The 14,039-nt window shown below is 38.6% G+C and overlaps 1 protein-coding gene across 2 annotated transcripts in view; it reads right to left on the bottom strand.

The window, feature by feature from the left end:
• The window catches only part of stau1 (staufen double-stranded RNA binding protein 1), a 159,006-nt gene extending 145,477 nt beyond the window's left edge, over positions 1 to 13,529 (bottom strand). For both annotated transcript variants that reach the window (XM_039734931.1, XM_039734929.1), the window contains exon 1: positions 13,326 to 13,529. The gene's annotated coding sequence lies outside the window, so the exon portion shown is untranslated. The remainder of the gene's footprint in view (positions 1 to 13,325) is intronic.
• Positions 13,530 to 14,039: the final 510 nt, after the last annotated feature.

Raw genomic sequence — 14,039 nt, 5'->3', positions numbered from 1 at the left:
CGAGTCTAGTTTCTTAAAGAAATATTTGTTGATGTATATAAGGATGAACTGAAATGAAAACAGAAGTTTAGAAAAGCGCTTCATCTTGACCAAACTGTTCAAAAAGATTTTTGTATTTACTTGTCATGTTTACCACTGTTTTGATAAAATTAAGAGATATATGTTCAAACAAGCATGGTGTGCTAGAGACTACACTGGAAAAAGCACACTTATATTGAAGTTAATTTTGAGTCCAAATGTCTTCTGAAATTCTACTAATGCGTAAAGGACTGATTGATCCAACGATGATAGAGGGCACCCTTGTCAAGTACCATGTTCCAGTGTGAAGCAGTTTGAGTTCATATTGTAAATACAAACTGAGGCTTCAGGAATTGTACAATCTAATGTTATCCATACAGATATATTTGGGCCAAACCCAAATTTGTGTAGTGTGGTGAACAGATAATGCCATTCAACTCTATCAAAGGCTTTTTTTTTTGTGTCCAAAGGTAATAGGATCTCAGGTGTATTAATATTTTTTGGGAGAGTTTATTACATTAAATAGACGTTGAAGGTTTGAAGTGTCTGTCTTTAATGAATCTGATTTGGTTATGTGATACTGAAGACGGAAGCACTTTCTCAGTCCTTCCAGCTAGAACTTTGGAGAGAATCTTAACATCATAATTTATAAGTGAAATAATAATGTACATAGAACTAAGCCCTGATTTTTCTTGGAATAAATGGCAATTAATGATTGGCAAAAAAATATAGGTAAAAATGTTCTTATTCCTAGCTTCTATGAATGTTGCTAATAATAATTGAGCTGACTTAGAATTTTTTTTTTTTATAAAATTCTACTAGGAAGCAATTAGGGCCTGATGCTTTCCCATTTTGGAATGTGTTTATAGCATCCAGTAATTCTGAGAGTATGGGAGGCTTGTCAAGTTCTTTTGCACTAAAAGTAACAACCTATGGGATTTACATTGTATTTAAAAACTCCTTCGATTGTGTCTTATCTTCTTTAAACTAAGAAGAATATAAGAACTTATAGTACTGCTTAAATGTATGTTTTATTTTTATGGTCAATGACTTTATCTCCTGTTGTGCTGGTAATTTCTGTTATTGTGTTGCAAACTTCCTTTGTGAATTTGTGAAGCCAAAATTTTATTAAGCTTCCTTCCAAGTTTGTGATACTAATGTCACGATTTAAAGATGAGTTGTTCAGTTTCTTTTACTGTCAAGAGATTAAATTCTGCATTGTAGAGCCATTCTTTTCTTGTAAAGTGGTTCATTTGGATAGGTGGCATATTCATGTTCTATTCTAGAAATCTCACTGATTAAGTCTGATACCTTCTTCCATTCTTCCATGAGAACCCTGAATACAATGAGGACTGATTAAGGTCATTTATGTTAGGTAGAATGCCTAGAGGGGCCTGGGCTGTCTCGTGGCCTGGAACCCCTGCAGATTTTATTTTTTTCTCCAACCATCTGGAATTTTTTTTTTTCTGTCCTCCCTGACCATTGGACCTTACTTTTATTCTACAACCCCAATTCCAATGAAGTTGGGACTTGTGTAAAACGTAAATAAAAACAGAATACAATGTTTTGCAAATCCTTTTTAACCTATATTTAACTGAATACACTACGAAGACAAGATATCTAATATTCAAACTGATAAACTTTATTGTTGTTTTGCAGATCTTCACTCATTTTGAAAAGCTGGGACGGGACAGTAAAAGACTGGGAAAGTTGAGGAATGTTCAAAAAACACCTGTTTTGAACATTCCACAGGTGAACAGGTTAATTGGAAACAGGTGTTTGTCATGATTGGGTATAAAAGGGGCATCCCCAAAAGGCTCATTCGTTCACAAGCAAGGATCGGGTGAGATTCACCACTTTGTGAACAACTGCGTTGGCAAATAATCCAGCAGTTTAAGAACAACTTTTCTCAATGTACAATTGCAAGGAATCTAGGGATTTCATCATCTAATGTCCATAATATCATCAAAAGATTCAGAGACTCTGGAGAAATCTCTGCACGTAAGCGGCAAGGCCGAATACCAACACTGGATGCCCGTGACCTTCGATCCCTCAGGCGGCACTGCATTAAAAACCGACATCATTCTGTAAAGGATATGACCACGTGGGCTCAGGAATACTTCAAAAAACCATTGTCAGTTAACACAGTTCGTCGCTACATCTACAAGTGCAAGTTAAAACTCTACCATGCAAAGCAAAAGCCATATATCAACAACACCCAGAAATGCCGCCAGCTTCTCTGGGCCCGAACTCATCAGAGATTAACTGACGCAAAGTGGAAAAGTGTGCTGTGGTCTGACGAGTCCACATTTCAAATTATTTTTGGAAATCATGGATGTCGTGTCCTCCAGGCCAAAGAGGAAAAGGACCATCTGGATTTTTATCAGCGCCAAGTTCAAAAGCCAGCATCTGTGATAGTATGGGGGTGTGTTAGTGCCCATGGCATGGGTAACTTGCACATCTGTGAAGGCACCATTAATGCTGAAAGGTACATAAAAGTTTTGGAGCAACATATGCTGCCATCCAAGCGACATCTTTTTCAGGGACGTCCCTGCTTATTTCAGTGGACAATGCAAAGCCACATTCTGCATGTGTTACAACAGCGTGGCTTCGTAGTAAAAAAGTGCGGGTACTACACTGGCCTGCCTGCAGTCCAAACCTGTCTCCCACTGAAAATGTGTGGCACATTATGAAGCGCAAAATACGACAACGGAGATCCCAGACTGCTGAGCAACTGAAGTTGTACATCAAGCAAGAATGGGAAAGGATTCCACCTACACAGCTTCAACAATTAGTGTCCTCAGTTCCCAAACGCTTATTGAGTGTTGTTAAAAGGAAAGGTGATATAACGCAGTGGTAAACATGCCCCTGTCCCAGCTTTTTTGGAATGTGTTGCAGGCATCAAATTCAAAATGAGTGAAGATTTGCAAAACAACAATAAAGTTTATCAGTTTGAACATTCGATACCTTGTCTTTGTAGTGTATTGAATTGAATATACGTTGAAAAGGATTTGCAAATCATTGTATTCCGTTTTTATTTACGTTTTACACAACGTCCCAACTTCATTGGAATTGGGGTGTATGTGAATTAGTATTCCCTAATTTTAATTCTTATTTATTTTGTGTTTTTTCTCTTTCACTTTGAGCTACTTTTTTGTATGAAAATGTGCTATATAAATAAATGTTGTTTTGTTGTTGTTGTTGTTCTTGGTCTCCAATTTATTTTTATTAGAGAGATATGAAACAATGTGTCCTATTAAAAACACCTTTAAAGTTTTCCCAAAGTGTTCTTGTGGAAACTTCTGCTAATGACAGGAGTATGAGATAAGTGTGTAGGGCTTAACAGTTCAAGCTCCAAGAACAGAGTGTTACCAGAGAGAACAAGAGCATTGTACTTACAAGATTTTATAGTAGGCAATTATTTCTTCATCGATAATAATTTATTATTTTTGTGTACTCCAGGTGGGTAGAAAAACAGACCCAAATCACCAAAATGGAGGTACATGGACAAGCTTGTGTGGCTTTCCAATGGGACTTGGGGATGGGACCATCCCACGCACTTCTACCGTTGCACTCAGATGATGAAATCGAAATTTACTTTATAGTTTTTGAGTGTAATGCCATGCATCATCACTGGGACCATGTAGATTGGGCACACATATTAGGACCTTTCCTGCAGGGACTGGGACAGCATGCCTGTTATGATCTTAACGATGATGTAGACCATGACTATGAGTAACTCAAGGCCAAGGTGTTGTTAAAATATGGTATAACTCCGGACCAGCAGGCTAGGGCTTGTCATGAGTGGACCTTCAACCCCGAAAAATCTGCAAGTCTCAGCAGGGACAAGTTGCTGCCAACACCAGCCCAATGTTATTGTGGACAGCTTGGCCATATTATAACCAACCCTATTTCGGCAAGCACATGGACTGCAGTTGGGCCAAAGGAAAGAGGTATTGTTATTTTTATGCATCCTCTATATTTCCCAAGAGATAACGTGTTGGTTTTGTAAATACAATTTATTTTTGTATAGCTCAGAATCACACAATTGTCGCAATGGGCTTTAACAGGCCCTATCTCTTGACATACCCCCAGCCTTGACTCTCTAAGAAGACAAAGAAAAACTCACAAAAAAAAACCCTTGTAGGAAAAAAAAATGGAAGAAACCTTGGGAAAGGCATTTCAAAGACAGACCCCTTTCCAGGTAGGTTGAGCGTGCAGTGGGTGTCAAAAAGAAAGGGTTAATACAATACATTACTATACAAAACACAGAACAAATCCTCAATACAGTAAAAAATAAATATTTTAGAAGTACGGAGCAGAATTTAACAGTAGATATCATCACATAATATGATTTGGATTTGTTTAGAGTCCTGGAGACCTCATCCATCAAACTGCCTCCCCCGTTTGACCATTCCACAGCTGAAACAGCGCTGGGCCAGCCAATCTGATGAAAGGACCCATCTTTCCCACGATTCCTGCGATCCTCCATCAGGGATGACTTTACTTTAGGCAGGCAAAACAACTTGGCAGATGGGCCGTGGCTCCAAGTGCCAAAATTTGAGTACCGAGAAGAGAAACAGAATGTTTAAGGTGTCAGTGCTTATCCATTCCGGCAGCATTGTCTCTATTGTAGCTTGCCGATGCATACTACTGCAACAGCGGGAGTCCAGATCAACCAGTCTGACCTGTATCCACCAGGAAACCTGGAAGTATCGGTCCGTCCAATGTTGTATCACCTACAAGGGATTCACACAGTAGATCTGTCTGGTTATTATGCACAATCCTCCCGTCACTGTAATTCTCGGGAACGACTGGTCGGACTTTATTAGCGGAATAATCTTTCCCATCTCTAAGAAAGTGCTACACCTCATCACTGACAGGAAATGTCAGTCCCACACCACGATTATGCCCATCTGTTGATGTAGCTACTCAGTCGGAAGGGAGTGATGCTCCACCGTCAACATCTAATGACATAGACCAGGCGGAGGATGTGGCTACCTCCTCCAAGTTGGCACGTGATCCCTTTACCCAATTATGTTTTCAATTTAGGCAGACATCTGCTTCTTTAAAACATGAAGAATGGAATGATGATTCCCTGTTTAAGTTTAAGTTTGCAATAAATGTGGTCATCCTGATAAATGGCCAATTCACAAATCATCCCATGCCTCAGGGACCTCACTTTGTTCCTAAAACATGATTTACTACATCGGGTATCTGAACATGAGGGTAAGGTATAAACATTACCATTAGTCCCACGAACTTTCCTGCGACAAGTCTGTGAGCTAGCCTATGCCCACCTCTTAGGTGCCAATTGAGGCACTGAGAAGACCTTGGAAAGGATTAAACTTTCTTTCTATTAGATGGGAATTAATGAGAAGGTCAGTCACGTTTGCATTTTGTGTCCAGAATGTCAGTTTCACCAGATTCCTCGGAAGGACCATACACATCTTGGCCTTGTTCCGCTATCACTGACATTGGATTCAAGCGGTTAGGAGTCGACATTGTCAGACCCCTAGAACCCTCTGCTAGAGGCCACAAATATATTCTAGTTATTATGGATCACGCTACCCGATATCCTGAAGCAATCCCCTTAAGAGTGGCTAAAACAAAGTATATCACACAGGAACTTGTCTGGGTCTTTGCGCAGATCAGAATTCCAAATTAAGTCCTAACAAACCACGGAATGCTGTTTACCTTGGAAACATTAAAGGACGTTGCCAAATTACTCAGTAATAAGCATTTAAAAGCCTCCATGTACCATCCTCAAATGGTACTATCCTCAGACAGCCTTGGTGTCACAATTTCCCCTAACCCACTAACAAACTTTGCCTGGCGAACTCCTAGATGGGCTTAAAGTGGAAAGGACAAACAAACCGTAAATGCCTTTACTTCACTATTGGCACGTAGACTTACCTTGCTCAACTTGAAGAATCCTAACCCACCTCCGTTATGTCAGTGGGTAACACTGTCTTAGAGGATCTGTTCAGAACTTTTTTGAAACCTGGCAGGATCTAATCAAGAATATTTTAGAATAAGCACTTATATTGGAGAGAAAGACTCCTTTCCCTCTATACTACTCAATAAACAGATTTACACTGGTTGTTGGCTTTTCTCTCTCTCTCATGGAGGTGTTGAACTGAATTCAGCTTTATTAAGTTTGACTTGATTGTATGGAATGTTACATGTTTTAAATAAATAAACTCATTAATTTTTTTAAAAGATAATAAAATAAAAAATAAAGATTGTCTATGAGCCTTGAAAAGAATTTGAATACAAATCTTTACAGGTAGCATGTCATTTCAACCTTTCATTGTTTCAGCTGGCGGATTTTCAAGCTAGTGCTTCTGCATTACTGAAAATTAGTGAAATAGCACAAAGGCATGCAGTGTACTGCCGCAGTATACCTTCAACATTTTGAATGGCTGTATCTCTATATATTTTACTTAACAAAGGTAAGGTACTATTCCAAGGTTGTCTAGTCATTATTCCAACTGTTTCATTTTAGTGTTTTGGTTTGTTTTTTTTTTTAAGTTTGCATTATTTCTCAATATTTGCAATCTTAATGTTGAACCTGCAAATGTAGAGTGTCATCTGTGATTGCTTGTAACAAAAAATTAATCACAAAGAACTTTGTATAATACATGAAGATCTTCTGCCAACATCCTACCTTGAATCTGATTCCTATAAAAACACTATTTACCAAGTGTTTGAGTAAGACTCTAAAACAATTAGTTGAAAAAGCCCAGGAATAAAATAAAATTATGAAATCTGAGTGTGTATTACCGTAGATCCCGTTATATAAGCCGAGAATTTCGTCCTAGATTTTTGGCTTGGAGTTTGGGGGTCGGTTTATACAACGAGTATCTTTTCAGATTCAAGATTTCCAGCGCAATGCCGGTTTTGCTGATGAATACGGAAGTAAATAATGACGAAACAACAGAGCCATCTTTCAGATGAAGAAGTAACTTTGAATGCCGGTACTTTAAATTAAATAAAGAATTTATTCAAAAAAGTGTTTTAGTTGTTGATTTTATTAATAAAATTTATAATAAATTATCGGGAAGTTTAAAATGAATTTTTTGTTTTGATTTACGATCAACATCTTGCGTTATGAAACGGATGCGGTCACGTGTATCCGCTTGCGCGACTGTAAACAAACAACCAAGAGCGTTAGTAGCGTCAGTCGGAGCCCAGATACATGTGTTTGTGGATATAATTTCCGCCATTGCAGTGATTTACCTATATATATATATAATTCATTAAGACCATGCAAGCAAGACACATAATTGCTAAGGAAGGAAGAGAAGGTAAAAGAAAGTGATCGTAATCGAAACAAAGATGGACATTGTGTGGAAATATCTCCTCCCTTCCTGCAGCCCAAATATGTCAAATTAAATGGTGAGTACAGTATGAAATTGGTTCTAGAATAGAATGCCTTTTATTGTCACTATACGCATCTACAATGAGATTAAAAGCAGCTCCTTCAGTGCAGAAAAAAAGTTCTGTATAGGGCTTGTACGGTTGTTTTTTAGCTTTAGCATTACGCCGGATCTGCGGCCCCGCTTCTGCTTTCTTTCCCTCCTCCGTCTGTGTCGTCTCCTTGACCCGACGACAATCCACGGAGAGCCCGCTGGTCTCGTTATGTTGTTTGAGATGTTGTGCGTGTGATGAAAAACACTCGAAACAGATGTCTGGCTCTAGACACCGATGTCTATAAGGTTCTGAATGGTGTAGCGGATGTTCGCCGAACCAACCGTGCACAAACAAGGACAAAAAAAAAGTACAAAAACAACAAAAAAGTGCACTGAAAAGGAGAGCCCTGAGCCACTGCGACCATGCTCGCCGCCATGCTCCTAGCTTAATCGAAGTAGGCTAGGCACTTTTTATAACTTTTTAGTTAGTACATTAGAAAAATTATTGGTGTTTTGGTAAATTATGCACATTATATTATATATCAAAAATGCCGGAGGTCTCAAATTCTCGCCGATAAACATTATAAATATACCCGAAGAGACACTTTTAAGGAAATTTAGAAAATTTTGCTTGGAGAAGGGGGTCGGCTTAAATACCGGTCATCGGCAAATACATGTAATTTAGTAGGTAGAGAAGGGGTTCGGCTAATATACCGGGTCGGCCTGTATTCCGGGATCTACGGTAGTTGAATCTGTAAATTTTAAGTATTTACTTCCCTTCAAATGGTAAAATGTAGTATACAGCATACATTATATCAGTATACAGTACATTAAAAAAAGGATTCTTATCCAGCTTACTTATCTGAGCTTATCATTACTTACAAACCAGAGCACACATAGACATTTAAAAAGACTGGCCTACTTCAGATTCCAAGGATACATATATAAGAGATGCCCCTTCAGTTTCAGCTTTTAAATCCAAGGTGAAGACTCACTTCTTTTGTCTAGCATACCCTGAATAGAGCTGCTGATTATCTGTGCATAATGAACTTCTGTTTTTTGGTAATTTGTACAAAAAATAGAAGTGTCACTATACTTTTAAACAGTTACTAATCCTTATCTATGCGGTTTCTTTTCTTGGTATCTGGATGTGGCACTTGGTACCACTGCTCTACTGGCCATAGTTCATCAATTAATTAATGAACAGATATTATTGGTTTCCATTTATATTTAATCAGTGCCTCCTTGTTCTTTGTGTGTTTAAACAAATCTGTATTTAAATGTGTACCAGTACTGCATTTAATGATTAGTATAATATATACTTGTATATATTATTATTAATACTTGCATTTTAACTGAGAATTGTCACTGCACTCTGCAACTGCACTCAATGAAGAGCACGATACAAAAATAAGTTGTATTACAGTTGTGCTTGAAAGTTTGTGAACCCTTTAGAATTTATATATATATATAATTCATTAAGGGCACGCAAGACCCTGAGCGCAAGCAAGATACAGAGGGCACACAAGACAGTGAGTGCAAGCAAGACAGAGCCCTGCCCGCCAACTCTAAAACCATGGGATACTCTCGACAGAGCCCTGCCCACCAACTCTAACCCTCCTACCACGTCATGGGATATGCACGACAGAGCCACGCATGCCAACTGTAACCGTCCTCCCGGGTCCAGCGTCGCTCTCGAGGCACGCAACAACTCACCAAACACAGCCTGAGTCGCTTTCATCTGTGCAAAAGTCCACATGCACCTCTGAGCCACGTTGACTTTTCACCGCACGCAAGACAGAGAGCCACGATCGGCAACTCACAGAGCCCCCGCCCGCCAACTCTAAGACCATGGGATACGCATGCATTTAGTGTATAAATGGATATAAATAATTGCATGTAAACGATTCGCCAAAATCTGTTGTATGTAAACAGTACTGTTTAAAACATTATTGTTTTTTCATCAGAAAACCCAGTTTCCACTTCTACCTGTATTAGTTTAAATGGCACTTTTATCACTCGTAATAGGGCGGACGTGCTGACTTATCGTGTCAACTGGGCAACACAGTGACTGCGGCATCTATCTATATATGTCTATGTTTTCCGTAGCCTACTACAGGAATGTACTCTCTCGACCATTGGCATTGGTTTCGCTCCTTGCTATTTTCTTTATACTGCGACGGTGGTTTCCTAAGCCTTTGTTATACTGAATTCCTTTCTCACCGTTTTCCGTTTCTATTCTGGATGCACCGGATGCTACGGTGGGCTTCGGCTAGTTTTCTATATTTATGCGTAAATATGACTTAAAACATCATCAGATTTTTACTCAAGTCCTAAAAGTAGATAAAGAGAAACCAGTTAAACAAATGAGAATAAATTATAATACTTGGTCATTTATTTATTAAGGAAAATGATCGAATATTACATATTTGTGAGTGGCAACAGTATGTGAACCTTTGCTTTCAGTATCTGGTGTGACCCCCCCTTTGCAGCAATAACTGCAACTAAAAGTTTCCGGTAACTTTTGATCATTCCTGCACACCGGCTTGGAGGAATTTTAGCCCATTCCTCTGTATAGAACAGCTTCAACTCAGGGATGTTGGTGGGTTTCCTCACATTAACTGCTCGCTTCAGGTCCTTCCATAACATTTCGATTGGATTAAGGTCAGGACTTTGGCTTGGCCATTCCAAAACATTAACTTTATTCTTCTTTAATCATTCTTTGGTAGAACGACTTGTGTGCTTAGGGTCGTTGTCTTGCTTCATGACCCATCTTCTCTTGAGATTCAGTTCATGGACAGATGTCCTGACATTTTCCTTTAGAATTCTCTGATATAATTCAGAATTCATTGTTCCATCAATGAAGGCAAGCCATCCTGGCCCAGATGCAGCAAAACAGGACAAACCATGATACTACCACCACCATGTTTCACTGATGGGATAAGGTTCTTATGCTGGAATGCAGTGTTTTCCTTTCTCCAAACATAACGTTTCATTTAAACCAAAAAGTTCTATTTTGGTCTCATCCTTCCACAAAACATTCTTCCAATAGCCTTCTGGTTTATCGACGTGATCTTTAGCAAATTGCAGACGAGCAGAAATGTTTTTTTTGGAAAGCAGTGTCTTTCTCCTTGCAACCCTGCCATGCACACCATTGTTGTTCAGTGTACTCCTGATGGTGGACTCATGAACATGAACATTAGCCAATGTGAGAGAGGCCTTCAGTTGCTTAGAAGTTACCCTGGGGTCCTTTGTGACCTCGCTGACTATTACATGCCTTGCTCTTGGAGTGGTCTTTGTTGGTCGACCACCCTGGGGAGGGTAACAATGGTCTTTAATTTCATCCATTTGTACACAATCTCTTTGACTGTGGATTGGTGGAGTCCAAACTCTTTTATATCCTTTTCCAGCCTGATGAGCATCAACAACTCTTTTTCTGAGGTCCTCAAAAATCTCCTTTGTTTGTGCCATGATACACTTCAACAAACATGTGTTGTGAAGAGCAGACTTTGATTGATCCCTGTTCTTTAAAATAGGGTGCCCACTCAAACCTGATTGTCATCCCATTGATTGAAAACACCTGACTCGAATTTCACCTTCAAACTAACTGCTAATCCTAGAGGTTCATATACTTTTGCCAGTCACAAATATGTAATATTCGATTATTTTCCTCAATAAATAAATGGCCAAGTATAATATTTTTGTCTCGTTTGTTTAACTGTAATTCTCTTTATCTACTTTTAGGACTTGAGTGAAAATCTGAAGATGTTTTAGGTCATATTGATGCAGAAATATAGAAAATTCTAAAGGGTTCACAAACTTTCAAGCACAACTGTATATTGGTCTGTGGTTTACAATTCTCCTGTCCCTGCTTGTCTCGATCATCAGAAAATCCCTGCAGCAGGTATGTTCTTATGTTCTGATGGCCAAAATTCTGCTAAATGTGCCCCAAGTATGTAACTACTCGTTCTTGACAAAGGCATTTAGGTGTATAAACAGAGCCTTTTAAAAATCTCTATACACCAACAGGACTGTATCACTTATCCCCTGTAGCTAAACCCAATTTAAGAATAAAAAAGTGTGCACACTTGCATATAGCAAATTTGTCAACAGTATTAAATGTGCAACTTGGCACATTTTGCATCGCATTTTTAAAGATACTTTTTTATTCTCCTTTACACTGAGCAGGAATATAAAGACTACACATAACACAGTTATAACACACCATGTTACGCAAGAGCACTGCCCTGGTTGATGTTGTAAGCGGGTGGTACATTTGTGTTCTAGATATGTCAGGAAAAAACATTAGATTTGTAAGTTTTAAAACTATTGAACATAAAATCAATACATGTACAGGATTTTTTAATCATCAAGACTGAGCCCATGTTCACTGGGTTAAAAATAGTTTCATCACATAATGGAGTGGAGATTTCAAAATGTATCTCTTCTGCAAAGAGGTGTTTTTCATTTTTAAATGTAACACACTCAATGGAACTCAGTGAAATTAATGCCACTATAAATTTGAAATTTTCACTTAACCAGGTTCTTACTTTATTATTTTCATCTTGGTTCCTTTGCAGAGGACACTTATTTACAAGGTAAGCTTTTAGCTTCATGATATAGTCCGATCAAATTTGCAGTACATTGATGTATTTGTGGTATCATTGTACTTTTCTAATGTGCCATTTATTTTGTCACCATGATTAAGCACGAATCTTGTTACAACTTTATTGAATTGTGTGGTTGATGATCAATGAGTTTTGGAGTCTTGTATCCTTTGCTTTATTTTTCTGAATTTCTAGTTTGTTTCTTTGACAAATTGTGAGATTTCTATTTACATTGCTACCTACTTTGATTAGTGCTCCATTTTGGCTTGAGTATAAGAGATCTATTCCTAGAAAATTATATTCTCTAACATAGGAAAGCAATAAATGACCAACCTTATACTCAAGATATGACAGCATTAATGAGGGGAAAACTGGAAGCTTTATGTCTAAACTGGCTTTATGCCCGTTTCTAATTATTGACAAATTATTTCATATGAAATTATTGGAACAGAAAGATTTACAGCTCGTGATACTGATAAGGCCTTATGGAAACAGTGCTATTTAAAAAAATAAATAAATAAGCATCATGCTGGGCTAAGGCACTTGTAAAAATGCTGATTTGGGAGATTTGTGCAAACAGACTGACTTCAAGACTGCCTCCTCCTTCAACAACATAATTCTTCCCACGAACTGACAGATCTCCCTACAACTGATATGCCTTTAAAACCAGGCCCACTATTTCGACAGCTCCGCCATCCCATTCTCCCCAATTCAATTTCAGTTACTGAGCATTAAATCCGTCAACGAATTACACGGGGGGAAGGGGGTGATATTCTGAAATCACTGACATGAACAAGCCGCACATCGAACAAACAGATGACTAGTGTCATTTACCCTGAAGTTTACAGCCAGGCAAACTTCAAATACTGTGTCATCATCAAAAGCTATGCACCTCGTCTCGACGCTAGTGATTGATCGGGGGACACTAGATATGCCATGAAGCTTTTTCTCCTACAACGTAAAACAGAGATCGGAAGGCACCCCTCGCTAAAGTCCAATTGTATAACAAACTGGCAACCAATATACACAGTTAAAGGATTTAGTTACGCTTAAACAGCAGCCGGCAAAATGACATGCATTCATTAACACCGATACGATCAGCTACATCAGAATCCTTGGAGAAAACAAACATTTATTTCAATTATGGCAGATGCAATATACAATTTAAAAAAATAGCTACTGGACAGTAAGACTGTTGGTGCTACAACTAGTTAACTATCTCACAACCTATCATCCAGTCCAAATGTGACTTGCAGAGAAAATCAGAGGCTTGCAAAGCTCTCACCTTCTTATCCGTTAGTCCAATAGATATGAGTGCGTTATTCCATGTGATCAGGGTGAGGCTGCACGCGACCAGTTAATCGCTTTGGGCGATTTGGGTTTCCTTTTTGTCTTCTGTTCTTTTTCTTTTAAATATTGCTGTAATCGTAAAAGGAAGACAGGGCAAACACTAAAGAGAATGGCCCAGGCTGAGCCGTTTCTAACAGGAAATGACTTCACTCCACATAAAGGAAGTCCTGCCCCCTACACATCCCGCTGAGAGAGAGAAGGCTGAAGAACGAAACAAAATATATCAAAATAAAAGTCCCATTAAACTTTAAACCGGCCAGGTTTGGAGCATGTGTATCCACCACATGCCGAACCACCTGGATTGGGCCACACTGGTGCTAAAGGTAACAGAAAACTGCTGATTGAAGGTTGATTTTTTTTTTTTTATCTCAGAAGCTAAAGTACTTTGTCAGAAAAAAAGGATTTATGGAAATAGAATGCACAGAAAACATCCTTTATATTGCAAGAGTCAATCAAGTAATGGGAATAGCATAATTATGGCATAAAGACATCAGTGGCTCAGAATGCTACTGTCCATGTCTTAAAAGCTAAGAATAGTTCCTACATAAAAACCCTCCTGTAATAGTAACTGGGATCAGACATATAAGGTTTGTGTCACTGCACCAATAACACTAACTCAAACATTCCGATTCTCAGCAAACCAATAAGG

The sequence above is a fragment of the Polypterus senegalus genome, chromosome 14, assembly GCF_016835505.1.
Source record: "Polypterus senegalus isolate Bchr_013 chromosome 14, ASM1683550v1, whole genome shotgun sequence".
NCBI classification, from domain to species: domain Eukaryota; kingdom Metazoa; phylum Chordata; class Cladistia; order Polypteriformes; family Polypteridae; genus Polypterus; species Polypterus senegalus.
This window is presented reverse-complemented; position numbering and strand designations above follow the sequence as displayed.